The sequence below is a fragment of the Gymnoscopelus braueri genome, assembly GCF_963280865.1.
Source record: "Gymnoscopelus braueri genome assembly, chromosome: 20".
Lineage (NCBI taxonomy): Eukaryota > Metazoa > Chordata > Actinopteri > Myctophiformes > Myctophidae > Gymnoscopelus > Gymnoscopelus braueri.
The window spans coordinates 42103657-42128387 of NC_137622.1; the positions used below are offsets into that span (position 1 = coordinate 42103657).

The following is a 24731-nucleotide window of genomic DNA, read 5'->3' on the forward strand; positions in this document are numbered from 1 at the left end:
AATGTAAAGCTTGTAGATCTGCTATTTTGGGAAAGAATACAACCCAAATAGGTCATCTCTTCTTTGCTGGAGATAATTGTGTCATCGACTTTGACCTTGAAATCATTTACATTCATCTTACTGAGGGAATGTTTGGTCCCAAAGAGAATGGATTCAGTTTTCCCGAGGTGTAGTACTAGTGACAGTTTGTTATCGGTAAGCCAAGTACGGACTTTGGAGAGTTCAGAGCTGAGAGCTTCCTCAACTTGCAATTTGTCCTCACCCGAGATCAGGAGTGCCGAGTCATCAGCGAACAGGAACAATTTGCAGTTACAGGCAGCATTCATGTCGTTAATGTATGTATAGATGGAACAGTAACCCTAGAATGCTGCCTTGAGGAACCCCGCAGCTCACAAGGAGGGATGAGGACATGGTTCCGTTGATGTCTCCCCTCCGAGTAAGATCTCATCCAGTTTAGTGATGAGCTATCGAAACCAATCGCCCTCAGCTTATCAAGTAGAATTAACCCATTAAGACCTGAAGCCGATTCTACAAATGTCTTCTAAATCCCAACAGTTTTCTGAAAAAAGATTATGTTTCTATATCAGTGGTGCTCAAACTTTTTCATGTCAAGGAGCCCCAAAATGATATGTATTTGGCCGCGGACCCCCATCTCAAAATATGTTGTTCCAGGGACCCCCATGAAGCAAGGATTTGAGTAAAAAATGTTCGCTTTAAAAGAATATATATTCAAAGATTTGCAAAAAAAAATCACGATTTCTCAAACATAGCAGATCTACAAGCTCATAAGCGCGGCACCGACCGCCGCGCTATGAGCTTGTAGATCTGCTATTTTTGAATAGCCAAAGTGTAAAAAAAATGCTTTTTAGCTCAAATCAAAAAGTGACACAGATGCGTCCCAGGTCTTAACCCATTAATACCTGGAACGCATCTGTGTCACTTTAGATGTCTTTGGGCTATTCAAAAATAGCAGATATACAAGCTCATAGCGCGGCACCGAGTGCCGCGCTACGAGCTTGTAGATCTGCTATTTTTGAAAAATCGTGAAAAAAAATGTTTTTGATTTTTTTTCAAAAAACTGTTAGGATTTAGAAAATGTTTAGAAGCGGCCTCAGGTCTTAATGGGTTAATGGGTTAATATGTCATAATGTCGACAGCCCCCCCCTTACCTCCGCTGTGGTTCTGGCTGGGCTTGGGGTGCGTGCGGTCCCCGCCCCGACCCCCCCCCCACCGCCGCCACCACCACCCCCCCGCCCCCGGAGGTGGAGGGCGTGACGGTGCCGGACAGCGGCGACGTGCACTGGGTCTGCTGGTGCTGGGTGGCGGCGCCGTGCCGCTCCGCCGAGCGCTCGTCCAGGTGGTACACTTGGACGAGGTGCGGACGAGGCTGGGCGTGATGAAGTACGTCTGCGGCGTCACGATGAAGTAGCCGTCCGGCGTGGGGTAGATCTTACGCTCGCGGACCAGCATGCTCAGCGTGTGGTGCAGGACCTCCTCCGTCGGCGTGGGAACGCCTAGCAACAATCACAGGAGAGAGAGAGAGAGAGAGAGAGAGAGAGAGAGAGAGAGAGAGAGAGAGAGAGAGAGAGAGAGAGAGAGAGAGAGAGAGAGAGAGAGAGAGAGAGAGAGAGAGAGAGGAGAGAGGAGAGGGTGGACCGTGTGAGGACCTGAACCAGACACTTCATGGGTATCATCAGTGGTGGAAAAAGTACTCAAATTCTTTACTTAAGTACCAATACTGCAATATAAACATACTCTGTTACAAGTAAAAGTCCAGAATTTAAAATTACTTGAGTAAAAGTACAAAAGTATTGGCATCAAAATGTACTTAAAGTACCAAAAGTAAAAGCACTAAATATTTGAAATAGCAGATCTACAAGCTCACAACGCGTCGCGATGCGACGCGTTGTGAGCTTGTAGATCGGCTATTTTCAAACAGCCTAGGTATAAAATAGGGCTAAAGTGGTTAATGTATGTTTCATAATATCATAGGTTTATATCTGAAAAGTAACTAGTAACTAAAGTTTTCAAATAATTGTAGTGGAGTAAAAGTACAATATTTGCCTCTGAGATGTAGTGGAGTAGAAGTAAAAGTATTGGAAATTGGAAATACTCAAGTAAAGTACAAATACCTCAAAATTGTACTTAAGTACAGTACTTAAGTAAATGTACTTAGTTACTTTCCACCACTGGTATCATGTACTGTAGATCAGAGGTTCTCAAAGTAGGGTCCGGGGACCCCCCCAGCGGTCCTTGAGGGAGTTCCAGGGGGTCCCCAGCTAAATTATAGATAGTCTCAGGGAACAAAATGGACCTTATGGGTCTATAACTCTGAGAGTGTACAAATGGAACCAAATGGGACCCTTATGGGTCTATAACTCTGAGAGTGTACAAATGGAACCAAATGGACCCTTATGGGTCTTATAACTCTGAGAGTGTACAAATGGAACCAAATGGACCCTTATGGCTCTGTAATTCAGAGTGTCCAGTAAAGTGAAAATACCTCAAAATTGTACTTAAAGGGATATTTCACTTTCAAATAAAATAAACATTTAAAAAATATATAAAAAATAAATGAAAAAAGTAATGGAAAAATCACGGCCCCCTCACGCATTAGAGTGTCCTACTAATGTGTGAGGGGCCGTGATTTTGCCATAACTTTTTTCATTTTTTAAAAATATTTATTTTTAATGTTTATTTTATTTGAAAGTGAAACAACCAAAATGAATTGTAAAAAAAAAAAAGTGCTTAGGAGCCGAGATACAGCCTTTTTTAGTAAAAGTTAAACAAGAAGTGAATGGAGCAGCAAATCTTCAAATCATCATATCTTGGGTTCTGAACATGTTTTAAAAATAATAATAATAATTTTAAAAAAAAATGATGACGTCTTTTCATGACGTCTTGGCGCTCAGGGCGTCAGGCCTCGTGACGTCTCAGACGTCATGTGGCACTGAATGAGTTAAGTACAGTACTTGAGTACATGTACTTTACACCACTGGATGTCATCAAAGTCAGCATTTCATGGCTAACAATTTCATGCAGTTTTAATATAATTCAGCATTATATACGGTTTCAAGTTTCAGCCCTTCCCTCACTGTGAGGCCCAATGGAAAGGAAAATGATGCCCACACCTGGATGTAGATGTATGGGTTTACCTAGAGGCCACGGAACCCCCATTTCATACCATGTTTTATCTCTGGAACTCCAGTCTACTCTGTAAGATCCTACGGTTAATTGTTTCCGCCAGGCCGAAGGCCTGCATGGCCGAGACTATGTTTTGCACCCTGTCCGTCCGTCCGTGTGTCCGTCTGTGGATAGCTTATCTCCGGCACAGTTAGCCCGATTGACGCGAAACTGTGCACACACACACACACACACACACACACACACACACACACACACTCCCTGGATGCCAGAGCAGAACCCGTGGATTAAACTTTAATCATTAAAGCAACATTAAATCTCACGGCTGAAAATGTCCTAATGTGCGATTTGTGAAACAGTTTGAAAGGATCCCCCGCACACACTAGCGCCGATTCCTAAACAATGAATACAATATGTAAAATTAGGATGCTTTAGTAATATTGTTCCTGCTGTTCTACATACTGCCAACCATGTGAAAAAAAATCACAATTCAGGCTTTAACCTTTGCTTTTATATGAAACATCCGAGACGAATAAGATATTATGGAAGATGCTTCCGAACATATTGCTAGTTTGACCACTTCAAATGCTCTAATCTTAAAATAACCGAAAATAGCCTTTCTACCAGCTCTCAATGCGTCGCAGACGCATTGAGAGCTGGTAGATCGGCTATTTTTGCTGCGCAACATGCTTCCATAGACCATATTCACACGGCGGCCATATTGGAATTTAACATTGAAAGTGCCACCACCCGGCGTGGCTACTTTCATTGACTTCATAGAAACATGGCCGCCGTGTGAATATGGTCTATAGGAGACATGCTGGCTTCCATGGAATCCAAATGAAATGAAATCGGTCTTGGTGACTGAGAACTTGAATCCATGTGTTTCACATCTACCCCAAATGTTTCACATGGGCCTGTTATAGCGTCACCAAGAGGCCGATTTTTGCAAAACACATTTTTTGACGGTGCTCCTACAGATTTTGTCCTTAACAAAAGATGGAGATCACTGCAGTGTTGGGCATTTATTATCAATCTATGGTCACTTTGACCTCAGCGTACGCCCCGCTCAGATCTCACGTCAGGTCTGAGGCCGTGTAGAGTTTGCCTACACCCGTTTGTTCCATCGTAGACCTGCGGGGCAGCATCGTCTGACCATCTGACAGGCATCTGGACACATGTATCCACATGTATATCTAACACACTAATAAATAATCCCTGTGAAAATATAGCATTTTATAAACTCATTTAACCCATTAAGACCTGGAACGCATCTGTGTTACTTTTAGATTTGAGCTAAAAGGCTTTATTTTACATTTCAAAATCTTTGAAAATATATTTTTTAAAGCGAACATTTGTAACTTATATCTTTGCTTCTGGGGGTCCCTGGAACAAAATATTTTGAGATGGGGGTCGGCGGCCAAATACATATAATTTTGGGGTCCTTGACAAAGTTTGAGAACCACTGACATAGCAACATTCTTTTTTTCAAAAAACTGTTAGGATTTAGAAGACATTTTGTAGAATCGGAACCTCAGGCTTTAATGGGTTAAACAAACTGCTTTAACAGTCATTCAGATAAGATTTGCAGCAGATCTGGCTGCATTGGCCATTCGAAAAACAGCAGATCTACAAGCTCACAATGCATCGCATCGCCACGCCACACGAGATGTAGTAGAGTAGAGGTAAAAGTATTGTAAATTGGAAATACTCAAGTAAAGTACAAATACCTCAAAATTGTACTTAAGTACAGTAATTCATCAAAATGTACTTAGTTACAAGCCACCACTGTCTGTCCTAATCTATCACCTTCTCTCCCATGATCCTCCCTGTCTCTCTCTAACCTCTCTCTCTCTCTCTCTCTCTCTCTCTCTCTCTCTCTCTCTCTCTCCTTTTCTCTCACTCTCTGTCAGTCAGTCAGTCAATCCCTCTCTCTCTCTCTCTCTCTCTCTCTCTCTCTCTCTGTCTGTCTGTCTGTCTGTCTGTCTGTCTGTCTGTCTGTCTGTCTGTCTGTCTGTCTGTCTGTCTGTCTGTCTGTCTGTCTGTCTGTCTGTCTGTCTGTCTGTCTGTCTGTCTGTCTGTCAGTCAGTCAGTCAATCCCCTCTCTCTCTCTCTCTCTCCATCTCTCTCCGTCTCTCTCTCTCTCTCTCTCTCTCTCTCTCTCTCTCTCTCTCTCTCTCTCTCTCTCTCTGTCAGTCTGTCCTCTCTCTCTCTCTCTCTCTCTCTTCCTCTCAGTCAGTCTGTCCTCTCTCTCTCTTCCTCTCAGTCAGTCAGTCAGTCCTCTCTCGCTCTTTCTCTCTCTCAGTACGGGTATTACTGGCTGTTACATCATAGTGGCCTTTCAGCCCAGTGTGAGTGATGCAAACCACACACACACACACACACACACACACACACACACACACACACACACACACACACACACACACACACACACACACACACACACACACACACACACACACACACACACACACACACACACACACACACACACACACAATCCTTTCCACTTTTTGTCTTCTTCATGAGAAAGTGTGTGTGTGTGTGGGGGGGGGGGGGGGTATTGGTCATTCTGCATAATAAAGAAAAAGAGAAAAAAAGATAACAGTCACACAAAAACAACAACAACAACGCTGAACTCAGCAGTTTCATCTGCATAACACCAATGACATGTAAAGGAAGGGGGAGGGGCCTCGGTCACTTATTCTTATAAACCGTTGTTAATAACAGTTACATTAATTATCCCCGCCAGGAGGCTGCAACGGCAGAAGGCGAGGGATTATGTTATCACTCCTGTGAGTCTGTCTGTCTGTCTGTCTGTCTGTCTGTCTGTCTGTCTGTCTGTCTGTCCGTGAACAGCTAATCTCCGGCACTGTTGGACCGATCGGCGTTAAACTTTTTGCACGCACACTCCCAGCAGGCAGAGCTGGGAGGAAGAACCTAAATCAGTGGTTTTCAACGCTTTTCATATCAAGGTCCATTATTTATTCGGCATTTGAGCCACGTACGGAACCACCGTTTGATGAGATTTAGACTCTCAGACCCAAGACTTCGAATATTTTGTTGTCGTTGGATAATATTTTGTCCACAATTCCATCCATGCTGTATTGATGTTGGTACCAATAGGAGAGACAACAGGCAAACGTTGATCAAAAATAAAAAATCAGGTAGGGTAAGTGATTTGCTTTGGTTAAAATAAGTGTTAATTAGCTCTATATTCTGATAGTACTCATTGCTATAGAGTGTTTGTTCAGTATTAGGAGTCTCCTTGTCTCTCCACCTCTTTATTAAACAGAAAATGCATTTTCGTTTCAGTTTCAGTTTCATTTCCAATTTGATCCAACCAGGACAGAGAACTCAATCAGGATATAGATTAAAGAAGTGGAATTGGAAGTGATGACACTAAGAAATGAGCAGACAACATTGGAACTGGAACACTATACAAATTAAGCTTAAAAATTGGTACTTTCTCCTGATTGGCTGAGATTTTGACACCTACCGAAAAATGTATTTTCTGTTTATTAAAGAGCTGGAGAGACGGGGAGACTCCTGTTACTGAACAAACACTCTATAGCAATGATTACTATCAGAATATAGTGCTTTAACCTTTTAACAAAATACTTTTTATTTTAACCAAAAAATATCACTTACCCTACCTTTAACTCTTGAGAGGGTAAAATGAAACCAAATGGACCCGTAAGGGTCCAACTCTCCATCATTTCGCTGGGGACCACCTGGAACCCCCTCAAGGACCACTGGTGGTCCCCGGACCACTGGTTGAGAACCACTGACCTAAATGAATGCAGGAGGCATGTCTGTTTCATGTGCCTGCAAACTAAACAAGTTGTTCTTTGAATTCAACAAACTGCTTTCTAGTATTTACTCCCAACTAGGTGTGCAACAGTTAAAGGCAGGGTACGTGATTTTTCTTTGTTGTTAAAATAACTGTTAAACTACTCTATTTTCTTATAGTACTCATTGCTATAGAGCAGGGGTCTTCGACGTTTTTTCAGTCCAAGGACCCCCTAGCTGAGAGAGAGATGAAGCAGGGACCCCCTCTATATTGAATAAAATAGTGGTTCAGATTAAACTGTTTTTTTTTTACTTGGTCTGCTCTTTTTTCCCTCTACACCTATACGTCGTTGCCAACAATAGCAGATCTACAAGCTCACAACGCCTCACAGTGTGAGGCGTTGTGAGCTTGTAGATCTGGTAGTTTTGGCTAAAGTTCTCCTCAGAAAAGGAATGATAGGGTTCAAGTGGTTAATGTAAAAAAAAAAAAAAATCATATCACACAAAGATTTGGCGGACCCCCTGTAGTAACTCTGAGGACCCCTTAGGGGTCCCGGACCCCCTGTTGAAGACCCCCTGCTATAGAGTGTTTGTCTCCATGTCTCTCCAGGATCCAATCAGGAGAGAGAACTCATATAACCCATTAAGACCTGGAACTGTGTAATTTTTAGATTTGAGCAAAAAAGCATTATTTTACACTTTGGCTATTCAAAAATAGCAGATATACAAGCTCATAGCGCGGCACCGAGTGCCGCGCTACGAGCTTGTAGATCTGCTATTTTTGAAAATTCGTGAAAATGTGTGCAAATCTTTGAATATATATATTTTTAAAGCAAACATTTTTAACTCAAATCTTTGCTTCTGGGGGTCCCTGGAACAAAATATTTTGATGGGGGTCCGCGGCCAAATACTTATCATTTTGGGGGTCCTTGACATGAAAAAGATTGAGCACCACTGATATAGAAATATACGTTTTTCAGAATACTGTTGAGATTTAGGAGACACGTAGAATCGGCTTCAGGTCTCAATGGGATAATAGGATACAGGATAAAAAGTACAATTGGATCTGGAACACTATAACATTTAAGCTGATAAATGGGTCCTCTCCCCCCCTGTAGTAACTCTGAGGACCCCCTGTTGAAGACCCCTGCTATATAAACATATATGAACATGGCCAATTTACAGGCTCACAACGCGTCACATCGCGACACGTGAGCTTGTTGTAGACGTGGTACTTTCAAAGAATCTTTGAAATCTATTTTTGAAACATTTCGACAACATAAATCTATCCGTATGGGGTCCCTAGCTGGGACACTTTTAAGCATAAATGCTTTTTTTATGCTTATTTCATAATATGTCTTTTATATTTGTCTTCTCTCAGTTTTAACCTGTCTCTTTTTGTGATGTGTTTTTAACTAACCTTGTCTGTATTCCCCTCTGGGATTAATAAAGTATCTATCTATCTATCTATCTATCTATCTACACAACATTTTTCAGATAGGGGTCCGCGGGCAAATACTTTAATTTGGGGGTCCTTGACATGAATGACAATGTTTGAGAACCACTGGTGTAAATGATCAGGGTTTTGAATGAAACGCACAGGATACATTTCACCTGGACAAGAACATGACAAATTCACATGTTCACACATGATGGACGGTGAGTCCACCGTCTGTCTGTCTGTCTGTCTGTCTGTCTGTCTGTCTGTCTGTCTGTCTGTCTGTCTGTCTGTCTGTCTGTCTGTCTGTCTGTCTGTCTGTCTGTCTGTCTGTCTGTCTGTCTGTGTGTGTTCGTTGCCTGTCATTACATCATGTGTGTAGCTGCTGTGACGACATGATGCAAGTTCCCTTTAGAGGGAAGCCCGGCTTTGACTGCCACGCACGCACACACACACACACGACACACGAACACGCACACACACACGCACAACACACACACACACACTGAGCTGGTTCGTCGGAAAGCGACACCTCACTACAACCGACACCCCCGTCACGACGTCACAGTTGTGTGACAGTCACAGAAGTGAAGGTCAGGTCTTCCTGGACTACAGTGGACTACATTCCTTGTTTCCTGTACTTCCGGTCAGACCCCCCCCCCCCCCCCCCCCCCCCATGCCCCCGGGCCAGAGGGGGTCTCCATGTTGGACTACACAAGATTAAAGGTCAGCCTCTAGCAGCACCTCCACAGTGATGGGCACGGGGACACTCCCACAATGACTTTGATATGTAAACACCATCTAAACAGGCACTGATATTTGCAGACACAACACAATGATTGTGTGCAATGACCTGTGTCCGGGTAGCTCAGTCACTAGAGCTCTCGCCTTTAAACAACAAGGTCATGGGTTCGATCCCGGGCGCCGCCTACTCAGTGTATGAGTAGCCTGGCTTGGGTGTGGTTTAAGTACTGGGAGCTGATGGTAGGTGTTGCGCTGATGGTAGGTGTTCCACCTCAGGAATCCGTCTCCCAGTGGGCTAGTGCGGGGGGATAGACTCGGGTGTGCTCGGCTGATACCGACAATAAGCCCCTCTAAACCTACTTACTTATTACTACCTAATACAGGTTAAAACAAATGCATAATGAACTAAAGAAATAGCACCAACAAATGAATTCAACTACACCCTTCTCTCTTCCCGGACCACTTAGGACTAACAGCGTGACAAGGTTAGACAGTCTAAAGCAGGGGTCTTCAACAGGGGGTCCGGGACCCCTAGGGGGTCCTCAGAGCTACTATAGGGGGTCCACCAAATCTTTTGTTTGTTTACGTTTACCACTTGAACCCTAGAATTCCTTTTCTGAGGGGAACATTAGCCGAAAATAGCAGATCTACAAGCTCTCAATATTTCGGCAAAGAGGCTATATAGGTGTAGAGGGGAAAAAGAGCAGACTAAGTTAAAAAAAAAAAAAAATCTGAAACACAATTTTATACAATATAGAGTAGGGGGTCCCTGCTTCATCTCTCTCTCAGCTAGGGGGTCCTTGGCCTGAAAAAACGTTGAAGACCCCTGCTCTAAAGAGGTGATGGACATCAGCTGGAAGGCGCTGTGGCTGCATGGTCATGCGTGTGAACTCCATGAACACACTCAGAAGTAATACCTCAAAAAGCCCCCTTTTTCTCTTACGAACAGTTTCAGATGGTGTTCATATACGTACATAAGGTGACACACATAAGCTACTCAAGCTTAACCCATTGAGACCTGAAGCCGATTCTACGTGTCTCCTAAATCTCAACAGTTTTCTGAAAAACCTATGTTTCTATATCAGTGGTTCTCAATCTTTTTTCATGTCAAGGACCCCCAAAATTATATGTATTTGGCCTTGGACCCCCATCAAAATATTTAGTTCCAGGGACCCCCCAGAAGCAAAGATTTTAGTTAAAAATGTTCGCTTTAAAAATATATATATTCAAAGATTTGCACACATTTTCACGATTTTTCAAAAATAGCAGATCTACAAGCTCGTAGCGCGGCACTCGGTGCCGCGCTACGAGCTTGTATATCTGCTATTTTTGAATAGCCCAAAGTGAAAAATAATGCTTTTTAACTCAAATCTAAAAATGACACAGTTCCAGGTCTTAATGGGTTAAACACAAACCAAACATCTTTCCTACCACAGTAGGCCTAAATGTAGACAATGAGCTACAGCCTACTGTTCATCATCAGGACCTGTCCTCCTAGCTGTAAAAAAAATACAATACACACACAGACAGATTTGTGTATTGCGCTGCCTCTCATTTGAATGAAAGTTAGCCGACGCAGTGGCTCAGGCTTGAAGCCCAGTCTGGTATCTGTTGAAGCCTTCCTGTCAGCCAATCAGACCTCGGTAAAAAAATGTGGATTAGGCCGATGAGGGAGGGGCCGCTCGTACATATAACCCGTCAAATTATTGAAAGTGGACTGACCCAGTCTGTGGCTGACAGTGACTGTACTCTAGTGGTGGGGGGGGAAAAAAACTTTCATTTTCAGTGAACCAACGATTGCGTTCATGTTCACGCCCGGCAATGATCGGTTCACGTTCAACATTCAGTAGCGCTATTGTCTAGTGGGAAACGCTAGCGCAAGAGCGTTATTATTACGTTGTGCTTACAGCCCCGCCCTGTGTACGAGTGGGAGGGGACGGGGGGCATGAACGAAAGCGTGAACGTACACAGTTTCAGGGAGTGAACTAGTTTGTTGCTGTTCACGGCAATGAACTAGTTATTTTTGAACGAATCGATCATGAACGACCAATCACTACTGCACGGTTCAGTCTGGAATGGACCATCCCCCAAACTATGCCTGGTTATTGGACTTTGACGTCCTTCACGGATCGGACAGCTAAAAGTCAACGATCTTAACTTAACCAAGACCGAGGTGTCATTAACCCATTGATACCTGGAACGAATCTGTGTCACTTTAGATTTCTTTAGGCTATTCAAAAATAGCAGATATACAAGCTCATAGCGCGGCACCGAGTGCCGCGCTATGAACTTGTAGATCTGCTATTTTTGAAAAACCGAGGGAAAAAAAATTGGGGTTTTTTTTCAAAATTTTTTTTGGATTTAGAAGACATTTCTAGAATCTTCTCAGGTCTTAATGGGTTAAGCCTAATTCATGCTCTGTCGCACAAAGGTGTCAACACTCTGAAAAATAGCTCACGGTGCATCGAACACCATACGACGTTATGAGCTTGTAAGCAGGTCGGCTAATTGGTTTACTTCCCAAATCTTGAAAGGGTGTCACGAATCCTCAGACAAAACTGTGAACAATTCTGTGTCCAAACGAACAAACTGACGTCAGGCAGACAGTAGAATTGTGGAGGTAAAGACTAAGACATGAGTCACATAGTTGGTTTTGTATCAAAGACTCTCCTCAGCATTGACATAGAACAGCTGTCAGTTGACTAATTCAAACTGGGAACGCATCTGTGTAACCACTTACGACCGTTATTTTATACTTTGGCAATTAGAAAAATAGCAGATCTACAAGCTTTGAAAAATCGTGAAAATGTGTGCAAATCTGTATATATATATTTCTTTAAAGTAAACATTTTTAACTCAAAGCTTTGCATCTGGGGGTCATTTTGGAGGTTCTTGACATGAAAAAGGTTTGAGCACCACTGATTATGGCAACATAGGTTGAAAAAAACTGTTAGGATTTAGAAGACATTTATAGAATCCCCTAGAAGCAAAGATTTGAGTAAAAAAAAAATCGCTTTATTTTTTTTAAATATATATAGCCTATATATATATATACAAACTAAAGATTTGCTCAAATGTTCACGATTCTTCTAAAAATGGCCAAAGACATGTGAAAGTTACACAGGTTAAAATGCAGGAGGTGTTTTAACAGGTTAAAATGCAGGAGGTGTTTACATTACCTACAGGTGTTGACATGGAGAATGTTGAAAATCAATGTGACATTGAATTTAAAAACAAAAAAACGAAAATCTATCAATTGAACGTTGTAAGCTTGTAGATCGGCTATGTTCGGTGTGCGACATACTTTCATAGAAGACATGCTGGCTGCTACCGGATCCAAATGACTGAAATCAGACTCAATCAAACTTTCATCCGTGACTGACTGGTAAATTGGAGTCCCAGAGATGAACATGGTGTGAAATGGGGGTCCGTGGGGGTCCAATGCATATCAAACTGGGGGTCCTGAAAAAGGGAAAAAGGTTGAGATGTGTTTCGGGGGGTTTACCTGGGAAACATGTCTGCAGGTGATCAGTCAGGGCCTCCTGAGTGACAGGCTTGTGGGCGGAGTTCATAGCAGAGATAGCCAATAGCAGCACCTCTCCCAGGGGGATGAACTGCGATTGGCTGATAGGGGACATACTGATAGGAGACACATCACCTGTAGAGGGAGACAAAGATCATTTTATGTTTCACTCATTATTATGAAATGCACGATGACAGTGTGATCAAGTACATTTACTCTAGTACTATACATATGTAAGTACATTCTTTTTGAGTATATGTACTTTACTTAAGTACAAAAGGTACAATATGAATTAATCAGTTAAAGATGGGGGAAAGTGTTTTTTGGTGTTAAAGGGATAGTTCACCCCCAAAAATACTTTTTTTCTATACATCATTTTTTTTGTTTTTGTCGCATTCCTAAGACAATCATTTGATGACCGGCAGCGGTTCCGGTAGGAGACTCTTTGTGTCTCCTACCGGAACCGCTGCCTACCGGTCCGCTGGTCATAAGATTATTGGTTTAGGAATGAGACAAAAACAAACAAATATCCATGAATTCAAGTCTCCATGGGGTGACTAATCCATAGAAAAAAAAGATTTTTAGTTGGGTGAACTATCCCTTTAAAATAAGTGTTAAACAGCTCTATATCCTGATAGTAATCATTACTATACAGTGTTTGTTCAGTATCAGGAGTCTCCTCGTCTCTCTGGATCTTTAGTAAACAGAAAATGCATTTTTTTCAGGTGGGGATACAAATTCTATCCAATCAGGAGAGAGAACTCAGTGCGTCCTCCAAAGACCGTCACCAGTGTTGCATTGGTCATTGCACGCAGCACCACGCCGTCCCACCAGTCTTTTGAGGATGTGCACGTGCGTAAACACGTGCGTAAACACGCGAATGCGTTCCACTCGATTCGTGCGCCAAGTACCCACCTGGCTACTTTGCATAACATTAGGTCAGGTGTGGTAGCTAGTAGTGTCTGTAGATTACTTGATGGCAGGCTGTATGAAAACAATAGCCAGCAGATAAAGACACTTCACACTCCATCAGGTGAGCAACACAACCCCCGTCTGGTCTCTCCATTCAAATGTATTACTCTAGCCAGGGCAGTGGAGTGAAAGATCAAACTTGTTTCACAACATTAGTCAGGAGGAGGATAGCCTAATCTTATCAGCGTCCATCTTGGTTTTAGTTTTTCCACAATCACAGGTTAATAGCCTATATATATATATATATATATATATATATATATATATATATATATATATATATATATATATATATATATATATATATATATATATATATATATATATATATATATATATATATATATATATATATATATATATATATATGCATTCTATTATCCTACCTCTCTTTCTTAGGTTCTATAAATCAAGGCATTCTTTGGAAAAGTTACAAAGAAAATAAACTTAATAAAAAACAACTAAAACTACTTCTGCACAAATAAACTGAAATTTATGAAACATCAAAATAAAATGAATATTTCATAGGTTAATGCTGGTCAGAGCCAGTGTTGCCAGATTCTGTGAGAGAAACAAGCAACCAGGTCTAGGAAAACCAGCCCAAAAGAACCGACTATGGGCCACATGAGCACTTTAACATATACATCAGCTATTTGAAAATAGCCGATCTACAAGCTCACAACGCGTCGTAGATCGGCTATTTTCAAATAAAATCTTGCAGGGAAATTCTGGCAACCCTGGTCGGAGCGTGCCTGTGCGCATTCGTGCACACGTGACGTCATTAGTTAAAAAATCACCACTACACCACTGACCTGCTTCACAAAATGTGACGCAAAGCTTAGCCAACCGTCTGACCTCTTAACCCATTAATACCTGGAACGCATCTGTGTCACTTTTAGATTTCTTTAGGCTATTCAAAAATAGCAGATATACAAGCTCCCGCGCTACGAGCTTGTAGATCTGCTATTTTTGAAAAATCGTGAAAGTTTTTTTTTTACATTTTTTTCCGAAAAACTGTTAGGATTTAGAAAATGTTTAGAAGCGGCCTCAGGTCTTAATGGGTTAACAGTGAAAACATGCAAGAGGACTAATGTGTTCCTGCCGGTTCCTCCACAGAACCGCTCTCCGGTTCCCAACGCCAGTTGTCATACGAGCAGCCGCTACAAACAGGTGTGTGAGTGTCTTTGTGTGTCTATGAGCACGATCACATATCACTTTCTCTCCAATGGAGCTACTGGAAGCTTTTCACTGCAAACACACTGTCACATCCTCCCTGATTTAAAGCATAAACATTTATAACTCTGATCTGTGCTTCTGGGGGGTCCCTGGGACAACACATTTTGAGATGGGGGGTCTGCAGCCAAATACATATCATTTTGGGGGTCCTTGATATGGAAAAGTTGGAGCACCACTGATAGCAACACATGTTATTTGGTCACGGACCCCCATCTTAAAATGTTGTGTTCCAGGGACCCCCCCCCCCCCAGAAGCAAAGATTTGAGTTACAAATGTTCGCTTAAAAGAATATATGTATTTCAAAGATTTGCACAAATTGTCAAGATTTTTCAAAAATAGCAGATCTACAAGTTATGCACTTCTTGCACTTCTTGCCATTTTTGAATAGCCAAAGTATAAGACAACAATGGCTACAGTGGTTAAAATCTAAAATTACAGATGCTTTCCTGGTCTTAATAGGTTAAGATATAAAGGTATGTTTTTGACGAGTCGTGTACACGTGTACCCGCCAACTGGCCACTGAACTGTGAGATCTGACCCGATGATGACGCTATGAAATGGGAGTTTCTCCAAGATAACATGGGGGCTTATGGGGCTGTATATTTCCTGTGAAACCTCAGAATATTCTCAATGGAATAAACCACTGGATCGATTTCCAAGGGTGTTTCCTCTTCTGATGTGACTACGGTACTTCATGTTTTTGACTGCAGAAACTTGGGTTTAACTCACTATGTATGTTTTAGATCTACAGTATCATGCTGTGTTCAGGAACACATCATGGGCTTGAGATCACAACAACACATGCTGATGATACGTCTCCATCCCAGCAAGCACAATGACGTCATGATGACGTTATGATGACGCCCGGTCATCACCCCGGTGACGTTCAGGACTAGGCCAGATCACAGCCCATATGGGGATGATCTTTACGTCATTTACAGGACGTCATTACCGGGACATCATATGGACATTTGGACAGCAATTTTGGGTGATGAGAAATGTGTTTAGATGACGTCCTGGAAGTGACGTTTTTGTGGTCAGGATTAATTCTGGTTGAAATCAGGTGATATTCTGGGCCAGATCTGACTTGGTTTGACTTGATCTAGCCCCAATCGAGACGTCACTGATTGGTCCGGGTCCTGACTGTGCTTGCTGGGATCAGAACCGAACGGGAGAGTGTGTGTGTGTGTGTGTGTGTGTGTGTGTGTGTGTGTGTGTGTGTGTGTGTGTGTGTGTGTGTGTGTGTGTGTCAGCTTTGCCAACTGTAATATATAATAAGCCAACTGACCTCCAAGCCAAAAAACAGCCAAATCTTGCGAGAGAAATAAGCCAAATCTCACCTCGAGAAAACAAGCCAAAACAAGCCCAAAGATATGGCCATATATATATATTTCTAATAAAAAAAGATATTTAGATGGAAATATCATTATAATGACTATTTAGGTCTATAATAATTGATGTTTTGGTTATCTATTATAACATTACACACATACTGGAGAGACACCAGACCCATTCTGTCACTCAGTGTGATTCACACTCCTCCACAAACCTATGGGGAATTATAGTATATGTATGTACAGTACTATATACATCAAATACATGTTGGCTTGTTAGATTTGCCAAAGAAGCCACGGCGTTTGTATGCAGCTAGTCTCGGAATTTAGTACAACACACCAGTGTCAGATCAGCATCATATTTCTTGTGCATGCTGCCAGCCGGCCAAGGAACTCGGTCTTCCATGAATCTCTCTCTGTCTGTCTGTCTGTCTGTCTTTTGACATGCCCAACTATGGAGATGCCGTCATAGCACTGACGGTGAGACATTGACAATGACAATGCAAAGCCAGAGCTAACTGTGATGTCACTGCACACAGAGAGATGCAGAGTTCATGCACTGTAGCGTGCGTTCAGTATCACTTGAGAGAACACTAGAAATAGCCTGCAGGAGGAATATTGGCATAATGGCCTGGGCATGACGTTAAACTGCCCCGTTGTAACCAGTGGTGGAAAAAGTACTCAAATGTTTTACTTAAGTAAAAGTACCAATACTGCAATATAAAAATACTCTGTTACGTAAAAGTCCAAAATAAAAAATGTACTTGAGTAAAAGTACAAAAGTATTGGCATCAAAATGTACTTAAAGTACCAAAAGTAAAAGTACTAAATATTTGAAAATAGCCGATCTACAAGCTCACAACGCGTCGCGGTGCGACGCGTTGTGAGCTTGTAGATCTGCTATTTTCAAATAGCCTAGGTATAAAATGGGGCTAAAGTGGTTAATGTATGTTTCATAATATCATAGTTTATATCTGAAAAGTAACTAGTAACTAAAGTTTTCAAATAATTGTAGTGGAGTAAAAGTACAATATTTGCCTCTGAGATGTAGTGGAGTAGAAGTAAAAGTATTGGAAATTGGAAATACTCCAGTAAAGTACAAATACCTCAAAATTGTACTTAAGTACAGTACTTAAGTAAATGTACTTAGTTACTTTCCACCACTGGTTGTAACTACCATCGTCAATGCAGTAGGTGCAGTGGATGCATTTGCAATGTCTGTGGACTATGTAGCTTGCACACAAGAAGACACTTCTCACCGCTGGAATCTACCAACAGCCAACGCTATATGTGACGACGGCCCCTCCTTCCCGTGAACAGCTACCGGGAGGAGAGGCAATAGACACGACGGCATTCCCGCAGTGGGTCCGTCCGCTGTCCAGCAATGGGTGGACTTCCAGGTCCACGAGAACAACTAGAGAGAGCTCTTTAACACCAAGCAGCAGTGCAAGACTAAGCAGTTTGTTTCCTCTGGTGATCCAGCCAAGGACATCATACCCACGGACTGGTTGTTGGAGGGTTTTCGAACAACTTGGGATGCCCAAAGACGAGGCAGAAAGGCTGGCAAAGTATCGTGCTGTCTCTCTGCTGCCATACGTGGCGGAGCCGCCACTACTTGGAGTGCTGAGTGACATGCGTGTTGTATCATGAGGACATATATCCATGAGTTTGTGAATGTAACCTTTACTGCACCTAAACTATTGTATGTGTCCCTGTATGCTTTCCCTGTGTGTGGACATAAATAAATGGTTAAACTTTGTGTGTGTGTGTGTGTGTGTGTGTGTGTGCGTGTGTGTGCGTGTGTGTGTGTGTGTGTGTGTGTGTGTGTGTGTGTGTGTGTGTGTGTCCGAACACACACAAAACAAAACCTGTATTACTGGTTAAAATGAGAATAAAAACAACAACAAACAGGCTCATTTTCAAAGACAGGGTGGGGGAGGGGGAGGGGGGAGGGGGGAGTGGTGGGGGAGAAGAAAGGGAAAATGTCCTGGTAAGTTAAAGGGGTGTTTCACTTTAAAACACGTCTGGCCTCATTTTAACGCCTACTCTACAATGATGGGTCACAATGGGTTTGTATAGGAAGGGGGCGTGTCTGATCAAATGAATATCAATTATCTAAATACTGAATCAAGCAACTTAAAGCTGTCTGGGGGTGAAACACAAAAGCCTGAGTAGACGTTAAAATGAGCCCAGAAGTGTTTTAAAGTGAAATACCCCTTTAAACCCATTCAATCCAGGAAGTAAGCGTCTACAAATGTCTTCTAAATCCCAACAGTTTTCTGAAAACCGTATGTTGTTACTATATCAGTGGTTCTCAAACTTTGTCATGTCAAGGACCCCCAAAATGATATGTATTTGACCGCCGACCCCCATCTCAAAATATTTAGTTCCAGGGACCCCAAGAATGAAAGATTTGAGTAACAAATGCTCGCTTAAATATAAATATATATATATTCAAATATTTGCACACATTTTCATGTCCTAATACAATAATCAATCAATCAATACTTATATAATTGGGGTGGTTGTATATTGTCTCCCTGCTCTTCTATTGAGACATTTAGATGGTGTCAAAGGTCATGTCTCACCTAGACACAGGATCCGACACACATTCTGACCTGATGGTAAAACTTTGGCACTTTGTGCAGGAAACAGGGTTCAAATCCGGGGTAGAAGAGGAAAGTTACATCATAGTAATAAGTTAGTCGATACACTTATTTGTTTTATCTCTTGCTCATTTGATTTTCCTATTTGTCTCATCTGTTTAAGAAAGTAGGTAGCTGATATATTACACTTTTACCTTAGCGCTAGGTATACTCTTAGTTGCTTGTTTTAGAAGAGAATGCACTTAATACTTCTGGTGATTAGTAGTTTCCTTGCCTACCTATGTTGAATTCACTTACTGTAAGTCGCTTTGGATAAAAGCTAAATGACTATAATGTAATGTAATAGTAAAATATGCCATAAATATCAGTGTAGGACAGCATACAGTGTCCTGCAATATGCAAAAGAAATCAATCACAAATGACGGTATGAGAATACACTGATATCAGTACAGTGTCAACAGTGTTAGCAGTTAGCAGAATAACTTCCAGTGGACTGGATTATTGTACTGATCTGCTCACAAGACAAACAAACTAAACAAAGAAAATAACTCCATTCTGATCCAACTCCAACTGAATCAGAATGCCATAATGCCATAATGCCCATATTACACCAGTCCTACAATCCTTGCGCTGGCTGCCAGTCTCAGTACCAGAGCAGGGGTCTTCAACAGGGGGTCCGGGACCCCTAGGGGGTCCACAGAGTTACTACAGGGGGGCCGCCAAATCTCTGTGTGAAAGGAACTTTTTACCAGCTTGCGAAGCAGGCTGGTCTCTGAGGAGACCGACCAACTAGTAAACATGTGTTCAACATATTCTCGACATTTTTCGATCACTGGCTGTCCTTTAATTCAATGGGGAGCCACTGGCAGTGTTGCCAGATTCTGCGAGAGAAATAAGGAACCAGGTCTAAGCCAATGGGGAGCCACTAGCACACACACACACACACACACACAGAGAGAAAAAAGAGAGCAAGCTGGTATACATGACTGTGTGTCTGTGTGTCTTGTTTTACATTAACCACTTGAACCCTAGCATCCCTACTCTGAGAAGAACCTTAGCCAAAACTAGCAGATCTACAAGCTCACGACGCCTCGCAGTGCGTGATGTGAGTGATACTTTGTTGTACAATGGTAGCGTACAAAAATAGAGAAACATCGCTGATCTACAAACTCACAATGCAACGCATTGTGCTTATAGGGTTGGGACCCGGAAACGGTTCTTTTTCCAACCCGGTTCTGAGATTTAAGAACCGGAAACCGGTTCCCTCGTATTTGCGTTAAAGTTGCCGCAAGCGGTTCCCGGAATTTCTCATCTGTCTTCATTTGGCTCAGCTGTGTCACCTACGTGTGTGTGTGTGGCGTGTGTGTGGTGGATACGCTGCATTTGTATGATTGAATTTGTGTTTATTATGTACTTGTATATTATAAGTCAGGGGTCTTCGACAGGGGGTCCGGGACCCCTAGGGGGTCCTCAAAGTTACTACAGGGGGTCCGCCAAATCTTTGTGTGATATGATATACATTTTTTTACATGAACCACTTGAACCCTAGCATCCCTTTTCCGAGGAGAACTTTCGCCAAAAATAGCCGATCTACAAGCTCAGTAGAGCTTGTAGATCGGCTATTTTTGGCAAAGAGGTGTAGGCGTAGAGGGGAAAAAACAACACACAAAAAAAACTAGTTTAATCTGAAACACAATTGTGCACAATATAGAGGGGGTCCCTGCTTCATCTCTCTCTCAGCTAGGGGGTCCTTGGGCTGAAAACGCTGAAGACCCCTGTTATAAGTATAATGGATCTCCGAGAAAAAAAAGAGAAACAAAATAATATTAGGAATCGGAAATCGGAATGGTTAGGAACCAGAATCGTTAAGAGGGAATCGGTAAGGAATCGGAACCGTTAAAATCCTAACGAGTTCCAACCCTAATCGTGCTACCATGAGTCTGTCCGTCCGCCCGTTGGTCTGTGAAAAAACTAACCTCGAGCACCACTGGATCTGTGTGAAACACACTCCAAGGATGAATGTCCAGCCCAAATGTTTTCAACACAGCCTTGTGGCCTCACAGCCTCAACGCTTCACGTTTTGGCCCAAAACGCTTGAATCAAACAGATGAGCGGAGAGAGGGGCATTTTTATGCATAACAACTTAACCCATTAAGACCTGAAGCCGATTCTACATGTCTCCTAAATCCCAACAGTATTCTGAAAAACGTGTGTTTCTATATCAGTGGTGCTCAATACTTTTTCATGTCAAGGACCCCCAGAATTATATGTATTTGGCCGCCGACCCCCAGCTCAAAATATTTTCCAGGGACCCCCATGAAGCAAAGATTTGATTTAAAAATGTTAAAAATATTAATTTGCACACATTTTCTCAATTTTTCAAAAATAGCAGATCTACAAGCTCATAGCGCGGCACTCGGTGCCGCGCTATGAGCTTGTATATCTGCTATTTTTGAATAGCCAAAGTGTAAAATAATGCTTTTTAGCTCAAATAAAAAAATTACAGATGCGTTCCAGGTCTCAATGGGTTAAAACAATGTTTATGAAGTTATTATAAGTGCTGGTCATTAACACATTATAGGCGCAGTGGAACAGCACATAATAACTACCATAACTAAGTCAGTTATAAAAGTGTCTTTGTTTTCAGTTGTTAAGCACGATTAAAAACATTTGAGTGTTATGAGGCCTTATATAAGTGCATCGTAACGCATGTGATTATGATGCATTATAGACACGGGTAAAGTGTTACCGAACATTACCGTTACTACTGAACAGACAGCTGTTACTAATACCTACACTACTGTTCCTACTCCTATTATTACCACTACATAGTTATTACAACACACACACCCTGCTACTGCTAATAGTAGGATAGGCGCTTGGGCAGGGCAACAAGGATTATGAGGGACAAACATCACCCCAGCAACAAAGTGTTTGTGACGATGATGTGAAACGGTAAACGCCTGAGAGGTCTGAAAGCCAAAGGCTCCAGGGTAGTGGTGGGAAAACAAGTTCATTCACGGCATTGATTCGGTCAAATGGTTCGTTCACGTTCTCGTTCAGCAGCGCTATTTTCTAGTGTTCAAAATTTACTCGAGTAAAAGTACAAAAGTATTGGCATCAAAATATACTGAAAAGTACCAAAAGTAAAAGTACTAGCAAATTTGAAAATAGCCGATCTACAAGCTGTAGATCTGCTATTTTCAAATAGCCTAGGTATGAAATAGGGCTAAAGTGGTTAATGTATGTTTTATAATGTGTGTAAAACACCATCACGGGAGCGGTTTTTTTTTACGTCGCACGTGAACGTAACAGTTTCAGAAAGTGAACGAGCTCGTTCACGGCAAATGAACTAGTTCTCTTGAACGAATCGTACAAAAACACCGTTTAGAGCACTAAATGTGGACATGGCCATAACATGAAAAACATGAGACAATAAGTGTCAGTTAGAGCATTGGTTCTCAAAGTGGGGGTCCGGGGACCCGGGGACCCCCAGGGGGTCCGGGGAGAATATGCTGCCTTTAAGTCTGTAAGAAATAAATCTAGGGTTGGGTATCATTTGGGTTTTATCCAGTATTCCGGTGCTAAAGACTGGACGTTTAGACCGACGCCGGTGCCTAAACCATGCCTGAAGCAATGTACGTATATGAGGCACAGTGTTGTACTGCCTGAAGCAATGTACGTATATGAGGCACAGTGTTGTACTATGGGGCAGCAGTGATGCCTGAAGCAATGTACGTATATGAGGCACAGTGTTGTACTATGGGGCAGCAGTGATGCCTGAAGCAATGTACGTATATGAGGCACAGTGTTGTACTATGGGGCAGCAGTGATGCCTGAAGCAATGTACGTATATGAGGCACAGTGTTGTACTATGGGGCAGCAGTGATGCCTGAAGCAATGTACGTATATGAGGCACAGTGTTGTACTATGGGGCAGCAGTGATGCCTGAAGCAATGTACGTATATGAGGCACAGTGTTGTACTATGGGGCAGCAGTGGTTCTCAAACCTTTTCGTGCCAAGGACCCCCGAATTGATATATATTTGGCCGCGGACCCCCATCTGAAAATGTTTTGTGCCAGGGAGGGACCCCCAGAGGAGAAGATATTCTTTAAAATAATTCAAAAACACTTTTTCTAAATGTTCAAAAATAGCAGATGTGCAAGCTCGCAGCGAGCTTGTATATCTGCTGTTTTTGAATAGCCAATGTATAGAATATGGATAAAGTGCTTAAAATGATTGAGATGCTGTATTAACAAATTCAGCTGCGGACCCCCTGGAACCCTCCCAAGGACCCCTGGGGGTCCCCGGACCCCACTTTGAGAACCAATGCTATGGGGGACACTTAACCCATTTAGACCTGGAAGGAATGTGTGTCATTTTTAGATTGATTTGGCTATTCAAAAAATTGCAGATCTACAAGCTCGTAGCGCTGCACTCAGTGCTATTTTTGAAGAATCGTGAACATTTGTGCAGACCCTCCAAAATGATATATATTTGGCTGCAGACCCCCCCATCTCAAAATATTTTGTTCCAGGGACCCAGGGAAGATTTGAGTTACAAAAGTTTGGTTGTAGATCTGCTATTTTTGAATAGCCAAAGTATAAAATAATGGTTAAAGTGGTTACACAGATGCGTTCCCGGTTTCAATGGGTTAATAAAGTAATACTGGACTGAACTTATAATAACCGACATTAAGGAGATCTACAAGCTCACGTGTGAGGCATGGTGAGGCATGGTGTGGGCTTGTAGATCGGCTACTTTTGGAAAGAGGTTTTCTATGGCCCTCGGCTTCCTTCCTAACATGTGTTATTATCTATGGCCCATAGGGCTGGCATTAGGAACCGGTTCCATCACAACCGCTTCCTGGAACCAGTTTTATCCAGGCTGTCAGAGCTGGCTATGTAGACTGACTGTCTGATATACAACTATAATACAAACCTTTATAATCGATCTAAAAGCTCATATGAGCTTGTAGATCTGCTATTTTTTGAAAAATCTTGAACGTTTGTGCAAATCTTTGAATATGAATATTTTTTTAAAGCAAACATTTGTAACTCAAATCTTTGCTTCTGGGAGGGGGGGGTCCCTGGAACAAAACATTTTGAGATGGGGGTCCGCGGCCAAACACATGTCTAAAAATGTTTTTTAGACATGTAAAACAGTATGTTACTATATCAGTGGTGCTCCAACTTTTCCATGTCAAGGATCCCCAAAATTATATGTATTTGGCCGTGGAATATGTTGTTCCAGGGACCCCCCCCCCCCCACCCCTTAAAACATATATATATATATATATATATTCAATGATGTGCACAAAGTTTCACTAAACAATATACAAATAGCTAAATAGTCTAAAATGACACAGTATGCATTTCAGGATTGAATGGTTGTTAATGTCTTAAGGTCCTTACACACCGGGGCGATTTTTTCGTGCGAATAATACGCTTATTTTTAAAACCTTATAAAGTCAATGCAAGCGTACATGGCGCGAAAAAGCGGAAAAGCGAAGCGAAAAAGCGTCTTTTAATTATTCGGAACGAGTCCGAATTTTGCGTATATTCGCCACATTCGCCGGTGTGTAAGGACCTTTACCGTTTACATTAATGACTAATAAAGTTAGCAATCAAAAAACATTTGAGAGAAAGGTTCTTTTTGTATTCATTATTATTAGGTTTTTGTAAAGGCATGTACATTTTGTGGAAAAAAATACTTGTTTTGAGAAAGACTTGTTTTGAGAAAGTCTTGTTTTGGTTTTGTTCACAGCACAGATGAGTGGCTTACATTCGGCTACACTGCCATACAAAAGGCTATTGATATTAGTTCAGGGGGTCCGGGACCCCTAGGGGGTCCTCAGAGCTACTATAGGGGATCTGCCAAATCTTTTTACATTAACCACTTGAACCCTAGAATTCCTTCTCTGAGGGGAACATTAGCT

The 24731-nt window shown here is 42.0% G+C and overlaps 1 pseudogene across 1 annotated transcript in view; it reads right to left on the bottom strand.

Moving 5' to 3' along the window:
- The window catches only part of LOC308075421 (storkhead-box protein 2-like), a 109854-nt pseudogene that overhangs the window by 14536 nt on the left and 70587 nt on the right, over positions 1 to 24731 (bottom strand). The window contains exons 2-3 of the transcript XR_013935026.1: positions 12627 to 12779; positions 1170 to 1514 (exon numbers count right to left, since the gene is read on the bottom strand). The product of XR_013935026.1 is annotated as a storkhead-box protein 2-like (transcript). The remainder of the gene's footprint in view (positions 1 to 1169; positions 1515 to 12626; positions 12780 to 24731) is intronic.